Below are 14,022 nucleotides of genomic sequence, written 5' to 3'. Positions count from 1 at the left end.
AAGGTAAAGAATGAGTAGAGAAGGAAAGCTTTTACACTGATGTGTAATTTCCAAGACTCTAGGAGAGGTGCGATCCCCATGGTGAGAAGCATTTCCATCAGTATTGGAAACAAGACAAAGAGAACCCTTTCACCACCGCTCATCCTGATAACCCAGGAAGTTCTAGCTAAGCCTGTGAGCTAAGAAGAAAGCAGACGCTTAGGGTTTGGAGAGAAGAGCCCAAATTTTTCAATACTACTGGTGATAAAATTACCTAAATAGAAAAGCCAAGCAAAATCAATTAGAACTATAGATAGTTCAGAATCGTAATAGGCACACTTTCAGCAGATTTATGGAAACCATAACCTTGACAAGCAACATGTTTGTTTGTTTGTTTCTTTTGTTTGTCATCTGTGAGACAGGGTTTCACTACGCAGTGTAGGCTGCCCTTGAATTCATTTTGTAGGAAGGTTGGCCTCAAACTCACAGCAGTTCTCCTGCCTCAGCCTTCCAAGTGCTAGGATTATAAGCATGAAACACCAGGACTGAAATTTTAGCTTTTTGCAACAGTTTTGCTATGTTGTCCAGCCTGGCCTCAAATTTGTGATACTCTTGCCTCAGCCTCCTGAGTCCTGATATGTGTCCCAGCACACATACTTAGAATATTTATTTCTTTTCTTTCTTTCTTTTTTTTGAGACAGGGTCTTGCTATGTAGTTCAGGTGGGTCTTGAACTCACTAGGTATCTCAGGTAGGCCTCAAACTTGGGGTGATCCTCCTGCCTCAGCCTCCTGAGTCCTGAGATTATAGGCATGCACCACCACACTGACAATTTTAAAAGATAGTATTCAAATGAGGAATGGTGACACTTGTCTGTAATTCCAGCATTTTGGGAGGCTGAGTCAGGAGGGTTGCAAAATGACTAGCCTGGCTAATTTAGTGATTTCATCTAAAAGTATAAAGGGCTAAGAATGTAGCTCAGTGCAAAGTCCCTGGACTGGAAAAAAAAAAATAAAGATCCTGTACAAATCATCCATCAAACATTGTGAAGTACTTACATTTCAAAATAGGTACAAGAGTGTTCTGGAAAATTTATAAAATATTTCAAGGGACCCGAAGAAAGATCTCAATGAAAGAAGATGTAAGCTAATTTTCTAGATAGAAATCAGTCAATATTTTAAAGTTGCTGGTTAATCTAAATTCATCTGTACTAAAGCTATTACAAATAAAATCTCCGATGAGTTTGATCCTCAGTACCTAAATAAATAAACAGGTAAAATCTCTAAGATAATTTTGGAAAGAGTCATGTTAGCTGAGCGGGAACTTTGCTACCCACACTTCCTGCTCCTGGGTGAGAGGACCCAGAGGTGAGACTGGCAGGAGCTGCTTCTTTGCTCTGAAGTTTGGTGCAGCCCAGGGTGAAGCCTTCTTTGCACCTCGTGCGGTGGCAGCTGGAGCCTCCCTGCGTGGGCGCTCAGCGCCGGGCCTGGTTTATCCTAGGTAAGGTCGGAGGCGGGGAGAGACAGACACAGGCTCGCCCTGGTAGATTCCCAGTGGTTCTGCTCTCCACTAGTCATCTGTCCCTGTTGGCCCTGCAGACCTCAGATCTGCCAGCAGACACGGAACCAACAGCCTCACACGAAACACTTCACTACCTCCCACGGCATTGTGAGCGCCGAGGCCTGCAGTAAAACCTTACTTTACGCTGCTTGTAGCAGTCCTGGGTTTCTGGTTCACTCCTGCGTAACACACAGTCCCGGTCCGGCCAGTATTTCATGGAAATTCACCAGCTAACCCAGACGATGAAGGCAACAATAAACTAAGAGAATTCTGAAAGCACAGAAGCAAGAAGGAAGAGGTAACGAGGGGGCTTGCAGTGGTGGATAGAAAGACCTCTGGTTCGGCTACTCAGTCAAAGAACGCGTGGTAACGGGGGAGATGCAAAGCAGACACTCAGAAAAGCATGGGAGCCCGCAGAGACGCGCAAACAGCTGCAAAAGCCTGCGTGCAGAAGAGGCCCGCCCACATCACCAAGGGAAACAGTGCAGTGTTCGAGGGAAACGGCTGTGGCAATTGGATGTCTCTATGAGCAAACGTTGGTTTGTGTAACGACACCGTATCATACACAAAAATTTCTACAATAATTAAAGCTCTAAATAGGAGAAGAAAACTCTCCAATGAATTATAGGAGGCTATCACTGAAGATAGGGTGGAATTTCTATGCAAGACACAGTAATTGCACCCATAAAAGAAAAGTCAATGTATTTGATTGTATTAAGGGCAGGGAGAGCTCCTGAATGATAAAGGACACCAAAACAGAATTAAGATACAAATCACATTTGGGGAGAATATTTTGCATTATATACAAGCAAAGAGCAAAGAACTGGCATCCAGAATACACAAATAACTTCTTCAAAGAAATGAGAAATAACCTACTAACCAATACAAGGAAAAATGAGATATTTCTTTTTTTTCCCAAATCTATTTTATTTCAAAGAGAAAAAGTAAAAAAATTTCAAAACATGTCAATCAGGGGCAACAATGTCAATCAGGTGACAACACATTGTCATACCCAAATCATTCACCAGAGCACAAGACATCTGCATTCAATTGTCAGAACAATACAGCACAAACCTTCTCTTCAGTGAACTCAGACAAATCAGTAGCATAACTAGCTTAACTATTATATATATATATATATATACACACACACTCACACATATACATACATATATATATATGTATGTTGCTTCAGCTTCTCACACTAGTGAGACAATACAATATGTTTATACATGTGTGTCCGATTTATTTCAGTAGTGAGTGTGGTCTCAAGTTGCATCCATTTACTCATAAACGCCTCTAGTTTATCCTTTTTTGTGGCTGAGTAGTACTCCATTGCATAAAAATACCACATCTTTTTTATCCATTCCTCAGTTGATGGGCATTTAGGTTGTTTCTAAGATCTGGCAATTACAAATTATGCTGCTGTAAACATGGGTGCACATATATAGCTGTGGTATGATGCCTTTTTTTTGTTTTGTTTTGGTATCAGAGATTAAATTTATGACCTTGCCCTTGCCAGACAGGTGCTTATGCTGCTGAGCTAAATCTCTGCCCCCGAGTTTTTTTTTGGTATGATGTTTTTAATTCTTTTGGGAAGATAACCAGAAGGGGAATAGCTGGGTCAAATAAGACCTCTAGTTCTAGTTTTTTGAGGACTCTCCACACTGATTTCCACAGTGGTTGCACCAGTCTGCACACCCAACAGCAGTGGAGAAGGCTTCCTTTTCCCCCACAGTCCCTTCAGCATTTGTTATTACTTGATTTCTTATTACTAGCCATTCATTCTGGGATATGGTGGAATTTCAGTGTTGTTTTAATTTGTATCTCAAAATGAGAGATTTGAAACAGGCAATTGACATAAAAGTCTGACTTGAAGAGGAAAAAATAGGTAAAGATACTAGTTTCATAGAAATACATAGAATCATAGAAATACAAATTAAAACAAAAATACAATGTGGTCCCACATCTATTAGATTAGTTAAAATGAACAGTCAATGATATCAGTGAAAGACCGGAAGAATCTCAGACATTGCTAGCATAAATTAAGGGACCCATCAGAGGAACAATTTGCTAATAGCTATGGAAGATGAAGATACACGTGCCCTATCAGCATATGCTCTGGAGCAGTGATGGCGAACTTTTTATAGACCGAGTGCCCAAACTGCTGGTGAGGCCATCACTAGGTGCTGCTACCCTTTTCAGAGCATGTGTATGGCCCCGTATGTGCTGGTGTCTGTGCTTGGCTGCTAGGGCAACTAGGCTCCTGTGCCAACAGAGAGGGCTCTGCATACCCACTGTGGCACACTTGCGTAGGTTCGCTATCACTGGCCTAGAGGAACTCTTGTAGCCACGCAGGGTGGCTCGTGTCTGTGATCCTAGCATTCTGGGAAGCCAAGGCAAGAGGATTTTGCAAGGGCAAGACCTGGGCAGCTTAGAGACTTAAGAGTGTTTCAAAATTAAAAAAAGAAAAAGAGGGCTGGGGATGGAGCTCAGTATGAAGGCCCTGTGTACATTCAACCCCATGTATGGGGGCGGGGATGAACACAAATTTCATGATTGTGATGACTTTTCAGGACGCAGGATCAGGGATCAGGGACTGCCCACATACAACTCAAGCATGGATGTAACATTTGGGACACAGGCGCAAAGCTAGCATAGTAAAATACTAATATGTGTTAAATCTGCACCACGGAAACTCTGGCTTATGTTATAATTTTCTGTAGGTTGACTTTGTTCTTTTTGTTGTTGTTTTGAGATAGGTCTTGGCATGTTGCAGGCTGGCCTTGAGGTTTCTTTTTTTTTCCTTTTTTTCTTTTTGTTTGGTACCAGGCATCAAACTCAGAATCTTGTGCTTTCCAGGCAGGTGATGCACCACAAAACTATACTTCCAGCACGTGCTCGCTCTCTCTCTCTCCTTGACTCTCTTTCTGAGTCAGGGTCTCACTATACAATTCAGGTTGGCGTGAACTCACTTATAAAGCCCAGGCTGACCTCAAACTCACAGTGATCCTCCTGCCTCAGCTCCTGAGTGCTGGGATACAGGCATGTGCCACCATTCTCGGCTGGCCTTCACGTTTCTTGCAGAGTGCTGAGCTTATAGAAGTGTGAGAGAGAAATATTAGTGGTGCCCAAATGTCTGTGTTGCCTGGAATTCACATGGGGAACCTCTGTCACCAGTGTGATTATATTTGGAAGTGGGGAACTTTTGCAGGTGCTTAGGTCATGAGGGTGGAGCCCCCCAAAATGCCCTTGTAAGAAGTTTCTCTGTGTCATGCGGGATTTGAGGGGGGCCTCAGGGTCCAGAGCTGTGAGCATTTCTGGTGTTCAGCCTCCTGGTCTGTGTCATTTGTAACAGCAGCCTGGGCTGACAAAGACGGTGCCCCCGGTGATTCTCCCAGCCTTGACTTCCTTTGGGAAACTCTGAGGTCCGTCACAGAGTGAGGCACGCAGCCTGCTCTCTCTGCCCTGTGGACTCACTCTGCTCCCAACCCCAGGCTGTCTTTACAGTCCAAGCAGAGAGCTCCTAGCCCACTCAGTGCGGGGATCGATATTTATTTTGTGCACTGTGAATTCCTTCTCTCTTGCAGCAGGCCTGAGACAGGCCAAGCCTTGGCAGTCCCAGGATGATGGTCACCCGGAGCTCCCCTGGGCCTGGATAGCCACGGCTTCCTTGTCCCACAGAGGGTGGCACTTTGGACAACCTGGCTCTTTGCTCGCTTGCAGCCAATGAACTTCCTTCTCTGTGCCTGTGCCCCTTCCGCCTCAACTTGGAGCAGTCTGAAACTGAGAACTGCTTCTTGCATTGACCATCTGTGTTGAAAGTTAGGGTGCTTACCCTCCCCGCCCCCCTGTTTTCCTCTCTGTTTTTGCACGCGAGCTGATTGTCTGACCTATGCATCTTTCCATTTCTCTGGAATGGAAATGCTCTGGTTTTCTGCTGTCTCCTTTTCCTTGTATTTTTTCCTTATATTTTTGCTCACTGAGCTGCATGGCTTCCCACTGCGTGTGTGTGAAGATCATTGAGAACTTCCCACCCTGCGACACCATGGGGAAGCCACAGGGAATTCTGAGTATGAGTATTATGTCAGGGTAGAAGGACCTAATAAATGTAAAGAGCTGTAAATCCCTGGGACGGTAGTCATCTGAATCCCATGCCTTTCCGTACAGTTTTATGCAAGGCGTTCCCACACTTTCCATCCTGTCTGAGGCATTCTATCAACTAGGACTATTTCCCATTAGCTCAGGAATAGAGCAGGAGGTAGAACAACACGGTATAAACAGCAGCTAAAGCAGGGCTTCTCCTGGGGGTCTGCGATGTTGCTAGGAACATTTCTTGGGCCCTAAGGAATGTTACTCTGTCAGCTGTCTTCAGCTTGCATGCCCTGGAGTTCAGTGTTTTTAGCTGAGAATGTTTGTGGCTTTTCCTAAGGAGGTCCCTGCCTTACAGAAAAGTTTATAATGGTCTTTTAGACTTGCTGGAGATGAGAATCTCGAGACTTAAGAGAGTCTCTCGGTATTAGGCTGATTTCAATGAATTATAAATTGAAGTAGCCACACTGAGGGAGGCCACCCATCCAGCCCAAGTTATATGAACAGGGGTTTAAGATGTCAGACCTCTCATATTTCATGTGACCATGCTGGATCTAAGTGGAAATTTTACACTGAAGGGGAAAGATCATGTCTGTGTTATTTTAGAAAGGCGGTCTCTCCTCCCGCCGTGCTTTTATCCTTCAGTGTTTTGTAAGTGTCCCGGTCTCCTGAGACGGAGGCGAGTGTTACTGCTGTTGTATCACGGATGGAGAGGTGGTGCATGGATACGAGTCGACTTTCACCTTGCAGGTGATGGCTGTGCCTTTCAGGGTCACGGGTCTCTATTATGCTGCTTATTCTACAGGACAGCATCACCTCAAAGCCTCTGAGTTAGAACTTCTGGGCTCCACTGCTCACGGCGGTGTCTGTGGGTGACCTTGTGCGACGTTCCCTTTCCAGATGCCTGCTTTCTTGCTTAGCTCTAGATAACAGATCCTTACTTCTGATCACATCCTGTTTGTGTTTGTTTGTTTTTGCTTAAATTAGGGATGAGGGGTCATCAGTAAATCAGCAGGGATTCCATATTATGTAAAAGGACAGAAGCTCTAGAAATCTCTAGCAAAGGTTCAGAAAAGGACAGCTGACTGAATGCACTGTAAGTTTGCCTTAAGGCAATTAGTGGACTTTAAAAGAAAAAGGGACACAGACCCTGTCCTTTAGCTACCAAAATGGAAAATACCAAAACACACCATGAGTCTGTATTCTGGAGGGTCACTTTGAGTGGTCCGGTGAGGGTTTAGAAAGCACAGATGAGGTGGAACAATTGCAGGTGCACAGGAAGGAGCGTGCCCTGCACCTGTGGAGAATCAGTGTGGAGTTTAAGCTGACCTGATAGACAATGCAGTCAGAAATAGAACCAACCTTCCAAGCAGATGAGCAGATCAGGATGGGCTGGGTAGAGACCTAGGGAAGGCCTGGGCCTTGTTTTGGCCAGGAAATCCTGGAGCTTGAATACAGAAGTTAGAGAGTCCTGAATGGAGTGAGGCTCAGTGTCCACCAGCTGTGTTATCTTGGGCCAGCTACTCTGCCTGCCTGGTCTCAGTTTCCTCATCTGAAAAATGAGTGAGTGGACTTGTTGAAGTCTAAAAAAAATGCCACTTTGACATTTGCAAAATATTCTTTTCAATGTGAACATGCTATAATTTAAAAGGCTGCTCACTATCTTAATTTTTGTGGTGCTGAGTGTGGGCCAGTGTTTGTTTCACCGAATTGAATTTCAGTCACCACCCTGAATGCGCGGAGGCCCGGCCTTGGAGTCAGTGCAGGGCCCCAGAGGACTTAAATCATTCAGAAGCAATTCTCTGCCATTTTGGGCTGGAAAAGCCACCTCCAAGCAGGCGAATTCCAGGGAAAGGGAGTGGATGTCTGGATTGCAAACAGCTTTTGGATAAAGATGATTTGGTTTGGTTTAGTTTGGAGGGAGTCAAATATCCCCCAAACATCTCCGCGTTGAGCTGGGGTAATTCTATCTGCTGCCTGCCATTTCAGAAGGTGACCAAAGAAGTCTCCAGCAACTGGCAAGGACTGAATGTTTTCCAGTTCCTGCATTCACCTTGCTCCCAGGTCAGGGCCACTGTTGGCAGGAGAAGTGTGTAATGGTTATAGTTCCTGCCACCAGAACTGCTGCCTGGGCCCACGCCTGACCAATGAGAGGAAGCTCAGCAAGGAAAGACGATCCACAGCTTTATCTGTGTGGCCAGACACCAACCAAGTGCTGCCATCACTGGAAGGGAACCAGGAGGGAGCAGCTTAAATAGGAAAGCCCCGTGCAATGAATTTTATTCAGGGTTTTTTCATTAGACTGAAATTCAAGGGGGGGAGATAATTATTGAGGAACCACTACATCTCAGACAATATGCAAAACTTAGGAACTCAAAGAGAAAAGGTTATGGTCTTTTAAATTAGTCATCTTGTAGGTAAGCTGTGTTTAAAAGCAGACTCACTGTGTTCAGCTTTAGCAGAGACAGTATAAGGAAAGAGCTTGCAGCAGGGAAAGAAAGCCCTGACATGTGATGGGAGAAGGCAGTGGATGGACCTTCCAGGCGGAGGAGACAAAATTAGCCAGGGCAGAGCAGGTGTGAAAGGACACGGTGAGCCTGGGGAGTGCAGAGCAGGGCAGAGCTCTGGGCGTGCGGCAGACAGACGCCCTCCAGGAGGGGTCAGCATAGGGACCTTGCTAGGGAGTGGGCCTCCGGGGTGGGGTCAGGGGATGTGTCCCCAGATAGTCACATTTGTGCTTGAGAAACACCGTCCTGGAAACAGTGCAGGACAGGTGGGCAGAGGGCACCAGTAGGATGCTGACGCACGTCAGGAGATACAGGAAGAAAAGCCATGATATTTTCTATTGGCCACTACCAAGGGGATCTAGCGGCTGGGGACAGGCATGACGTGAGAGGAGGCTTGTTTGTCTGGCTTGAGAGCCTGGGGGATGCTGCTTCTGCCTGGTCCTCTTCTGTCTCCTAGCTGGGCTCAGCAGTGCTGGTTTGGGACCTAGCTATCTGCTTTTATAAATCATGTAAGATTAGAATCAGGTGAATACTTTAAGAAATAGTGACTTAGTAGAGGAGCCCAGAGAGCTACTTAAAAATAAACTTTTGTAAAACTTTTAATTATTGTGTGTTTAGGGACTGGCTGTTAACCTTGAGAATAGAAAAGCATTGTCCACCTAGTGAAACATGTATAAAGTAGAAATGTACATTTTGGTGACTGAGCACGAAGCAAATGTGTGTGACCAGTATGCCAGTCCAGAAGTAAGGGGGCGTTAGCTCCTGGGGTGCAGCTCAGTGGAGAGCACTTGCCTACATGTGTGGGGACCCAGCATGGGGGTGGGGTGGGGCACAGGGAGAAAAAAGTGGGGAATGTAAAAGCAAATTTTCTCTTATTTAATCCCTTCTAATTTAGGGTATTTCCCCCCCTTACTAGTCCAGTGAAGTTTAGGGGTCCTGAAGCAGCTATTTGGTTCAAGACAGACAACAGTGACAAAGTTGTGACCTAGGCTGTCCCTTGCTCTGCCTGGTAAGCTAGACTTGTGTAAGCTAGACTTACACAAGGTTCACCTCAGTCTTGAAGGTTTTGCTTCTGTGTCAGCAGTGACAGTGCACTTGGACTATTGAAAGGGAGGGCAGAGATGAGAAATGGATTAATCTTCACGTGGGCTTCCTGGGGTTTCGAGTGGCTTTAGGGGCTGAAAGGCTGTTTAGCAATCTGTCTTCCGAACGCTGCTGTTTTTAAAGCAAGCGTCCAGCCACTCCAGCCACGTGTGCAAGAGGGCCGTGGTTAGGTAGAGGTGAGTCCTGGTAGGCAGAAGAGTGAATGACTCAGATGCCTGGCCCAGGTCAGCAGGCCCCACGGGAGAGGACGGTGGGCGACGGAGCAGGGCAGGAGGAAGATTTGGACAGGCTGGAGCACTGGCACGAACCAGATGCCGCCCAGTCTGCCATGCTGAGGGCAGCCCAGGCCCGCCCTCCCTGAGTTCATGTTGAGGTTTATGAGAGGCAGAGGGTTTGTGTTGCACTTGACATTTTCACAAATTGCTCTGTAGTTGTTTTTATTCGTTTTCTTCCAGCTGTGGCCCCAGGGACTTTCTGACAGCCAGGCTCGCAGGCCAGCTTGGAATCCCTCGTTAACTGACTCAAGTCATTGAAAGGCGACATCAAGCCTGCTTTGAACTCTGCTCAGCGCTGGGCAAATCCCAAGCATGCACCACAGGGAAATCGGTAATGAGGCTCACACCTCCACAGTGCACAACTTGCCTGTGCAGGTGTTAGGAACAGGGCGAGGTGCAAGCCCAGGGGAGCCAGGGCTGAGGAGCACACAGACCCCAAGAAACAGCTTCCTCCCTGGTCCTGGGTGAGCAGGCCGGGCTCAGGAGGGGGCTGTTACTGCTCCTGCCAAGGCTACCCAGAGACCCAAATAAATTCACAGCTATCTGTTACCTCCTGAATTTTCACACCAGCTCTCCGTGGGTGCAGCTTAGCTTGGGAGAAAGTTGCCAAGAGGTCTCAGTGAGATTTTTCCCAGGAAGCTATTAGTTTTACCTCACTTGACAGGGAACAAGGTGAACGTAATCTTCAGAAGGTCCAGGGAACAAGATCCCAGCGTCCGGATATAAGTGGAGTGCATGGGTGTTGCAATATGTTTTTGTTGCACATTTACTATTAAAAAGCTACAAGCAAAGGCAGCATCAACAGAGCAAAGTATTTACTGGCTTTCTTAAAAATTTCACAGTAGTAGTTTTCAAAAAGTATTATCTTGTTGTGTGAAATGGGCTGCTGTCTCCTCCAGCAAAAGGTAGCATAGGGTTCTCTTCCACTAATTAGCGTTAATATTGAAAAGGGCTCTAAGTTCGAGGGCGCTCCCTAAAGTTGTTCAAAGGCAGGTGTCCAGGGTGTTCCTTGTTTAGTAGGGGAGATGAGTCACTGGTGGGAATCAGAAAACAGTGTGTTCACAAGGCTTGGAAAGTGAAAACATGACCCCAGTGCAGGGCGTGGTGGGTGGAAGCGAAGGCAGATGGACATGGAGAAAGAAATCATAAGTGAACACAGATTTACCAAATGTATCTACCACAGGCAAGGGTGGACCTTGTTTGGAACCTGATTCCTGTAGTTAACTATAAGACAAACAAACAAACAAACAAAATGTGAGGTAATCAGTGTAATAAGAACACTGGGTACTTAATGACATTAAGGAATTATCATTTTTAATATTTTATGTGTAAGAATGATATAGTGAAGCTAAAAAAGGGTTACAGTTTAGAGCTAAGTATGACGTCTGAGGTTTTGCAGATGAAATTATATTGTCTCTAAGTTTTGTTTCAAACTGCTCCAAAGGGGCCAGATAGGGGTTGAGATGTAGAGGGCGGGGCAGGAGGGGAGGTAAGAGGTGGATGAAAATTCTGATTGATGATCATTGAGGATGGACAATGGATGCAAGAGTGATGCATTCAGGAAATTTCTGTACTCCGTATTGAAGATGTCCATTGTGCAAGACCTCAGTGGGCTTTTATCTGTTAGTTTTTTTTTCCTGGTAGGGGAGGGAAAAGTATTGAGGATTTTTCTCTCAAGTTGAACATGCAGTTTGTATCTTTATTAAATCTCTCTCCCCTCCCTCCTTCCCTTCCTTCCTTCCTTCCTTCCTTCCTTCCTTCCTTCCTTCCTTCCTTCCTTCCTTCCTTCCCTCTTTCTTTCCCTTCTTTCCTAGTGTGAAGTTTGAACCAAGGGTCTGCTCCCTGACCTAGATCCACAGCCCTTTTTATAATTTTATTTTTAGATGGGGTCTCATTAAGTTATAGATTAAAAACTGGGGTCAACTTAACACCAGCTGAATTAAATCACTGAGCATGGATGTTCCACCTGAGGAAAGCTGCCAGCCTAAGTAGAGACGGAGAAGGAGGGTATTAAGGCATTGAGGCATTGTGAGTTTTCCTACATGTTGCTGTTTGAGCCATTGGTTCTCCTGGAGAAGCTCTGGTCCTCACATCAAGTATTGCTTCCTGGCTCCAGAGGAGAAGACGTGTGCTGCTTGGTCTCCAGGATGAGCTCGTCATGCTGGCTTCCTGGCATGTACTTGACTGTGTTTGTCATCGGAGGAGCTCGGGGCCTCTGTGTCGCTGAGGATGGCTGTGGTGCTTTTTAGGACAGCCCTGGTCTTTGTTTTGAGTGTGACTTCTTGGCTCCAGCATAGAATCCTCAACCTACCAGCACAGCTCCTTCACCCCGCTGGCATAGACTTTCTAGCTTCCACCGCTGACTTTTGGGCCTTCCCAGCACGGATCTGTAAAAGAGTGTGGCGTGAGTCCTTCTCTTGGGCTCTGGACCTCCAGTTGGACTTGTAGGAGGCATTGTCATGAGCTCTGGGTCTTCATCTGGACTCATTGGGACATTACTGTGGGGTTCAGACCCTTGGCTAAATATTCTATGTCTTTAGTGTTGTAGATCGATTTCCTGCACTTTGTGTTAACTCTGGGTGACCATCATAAATGATATTATAAATTCCATGTCCTGGGTCTAACTGTTCTCCTCACAACCCCTGACTACAACAGTCACTAAGTCACCTAGGCTCAAATTTGCTACCCTCCGCCTCTCAGAATGCTATGATTTACAGGTGTGCTTCACCATATGTGGGGAGCTATTGAGGCTGGAACCTGAACACATGTGCAGGGCTGCAGCAGGCTGGGGCATGGCTGACCACAGAACAAAAAGACACCTCACAGGGCAAGATAAGGCCACAACTGAGGACAGCTGGCTCCAACCTCAATTAACAAGATAGAGATTGTAGCTGCTGGCATCTCAGTCCTATAGTGAAAGTCCACCTGGAGACTTCCTCCTAAGATACTTCTCCTATATTAACAGTCTATTATTTGGAAAAGTCATTGAACCATTCCCAAGGTCCTGCTCAGTTTCCTGCATTTTCCAGTCTAACCCCTTCCTTGTTTGAATACTAAATAAATACGGATCACCCAGAGACATCCTTGTCTCAGCCCCCAGAAGTCTCCAAACTCTGCAGAGAGTTTTGATCCTCCTGGAGCCCCAAAATCATACCACTTGTCTCATTTATTTAAGCCTTAGCCGTAGATGCATTTAGGGTATTGATGATCTTGGCCAGGTCCCCAATAACCATAGCTGATTTACCTCTGTCAAACTTATAATCGAAGAAATCTCATTGGGCTGTCTCATCCCATGATTCTTATTGTATAGTTCTATAAAGTTGTCATCCAATTGTCATCAAAACTGATTTTACATGGGGCTTGAGAGAAGCAGAAAACAAAGGGACCAGAGTGCCTGCCAGTGGTTTCCTTGCACAGTGGTAAGATCATGACCTGAGTATCTGCAGGGAGCCTGTGCTGGGACGACAGTATGCTGTGCCTCTGCTCTTTATATCAACGTGGATGGGAGGGTAGTTATAGTCCTTGTGGCCAAGCTCATTTTAAACCATCTTGTAGGCTCAAAAATAGCCCATACCTTGGGCTGAGTACCAGTTATCCCTGCTGTGTGACAGATAACCCCAAAATGCAGAGGCAAAACCCAAAAACACTTACTATGCACAGAGTCTGAGGTGTCGCTGGGGTTGGTTTTGTAGGTGGGTTCTGGTCTGCATTTCTCCCGCGGCCGCCATCAAGGTGTGGATTGGAGCTGCGGTCGTCTGACGGCTTGACTGAGGAAGTCTACATCCAATGCCATTCTGGGGTTTACTCTGGCCTCCAGCCTGCTTCCCAGTTCACTAATATGTGCTTCTCCACGGTGCTGCTTCATGCCACTGTTACTAGAACCTCAGGGTCATATCCCATGGGGACGAAGAATGGAACTGTGGGCCGGGGGGGGGGCAGTGCAAGCAGACTTATTTCAAAGATATAAAGGCAAGGAAGTAGAGTGCCTGCTAGCCTAGAAGGGTGTCGAAATAGGGTGCCCATGAAGGCTCTTTGGGAGTTCTTAAGGGGTTCACAAGGGAGCTCAGACTGTTGTGTAAGTGATGTGACCTCTACCCTATAGCAGATTATGTACTTTTAGGGTCCACTTCATGCAGGCCACACCTGATCATGCTCTGGGAACAGCTGAGGACATGTGGCAGATGACTGGTGATTCCTGCTGTGCTGTGACACAGCACACCCCATTTCTGGGTTGCTGTCTTTTACAATCTCATAGACCCCAACTCTTGTCTCACTAATTCCTGATTCACTATGAGAGGTGCCTCTGCCAGAACAAGAGAACATGGGGTGCGAGGACCACGCTGATGGCCCCATCCTTTCATAATCAGCGTCCTTCAGTCACTTTCTTGTCACCATGACACCAGGGAGGGAGAGCGGTTTGTTTTGGCTCGTGTTTATAGTCCATGGCCAGCTGTAGATACAGCCCAGGATGGCATGGCAGAGGGGCAGAGTGGAGGAGAAGCTGCT

At 46.2% G+C, this 14,022-nt stretch overlaps 1 long non-coding RNA gene across 1 annotated transcript; it reads left to right on the top strand.

The window, feature by feature from the left end:
* The first annotated feature begins 5,941 nt into the window (after positions 1-5,941).
* LOC106028159 (uncharacterized) lies at positions 5,942-13,309 on the top strand. Its single transcript, XR_001201766.2, has 4 exons — positions 5,942-6,380; positions 9,054-9,146; positions 9,697-9,847; positions 11,331-13,309. It is a non-coding gene; the product is annotated as an uncharacterized LOC106028159 (long non-coding RNA).
* Positions 13,310-14,022: the final 713 nt, after the last annotated feature.

The sequence above is a fragment of the Cavia porcellus genome, unplaced genomic scaffold, assembly GCF_034190915.1.
Source record: "Cavia porcellus strain 051 isolate PalLab524CR breed Dunkin Hartley unplaced genomic scaffold, mCavPor4.1 scaffold_1, whole genome shotgun sequence".
NCBI classification, from domain to species: domain Eukaryota; kingdom Metazoa; phylum Chordata; class Mammalia; order Rodentia; family Caviidae; genus Cavia; species Cavia porcellus.
Note: the sequence above shows the minus strand (reverse complement) of the source record. Positions and strands in the feature narration are given on the sequence as shown.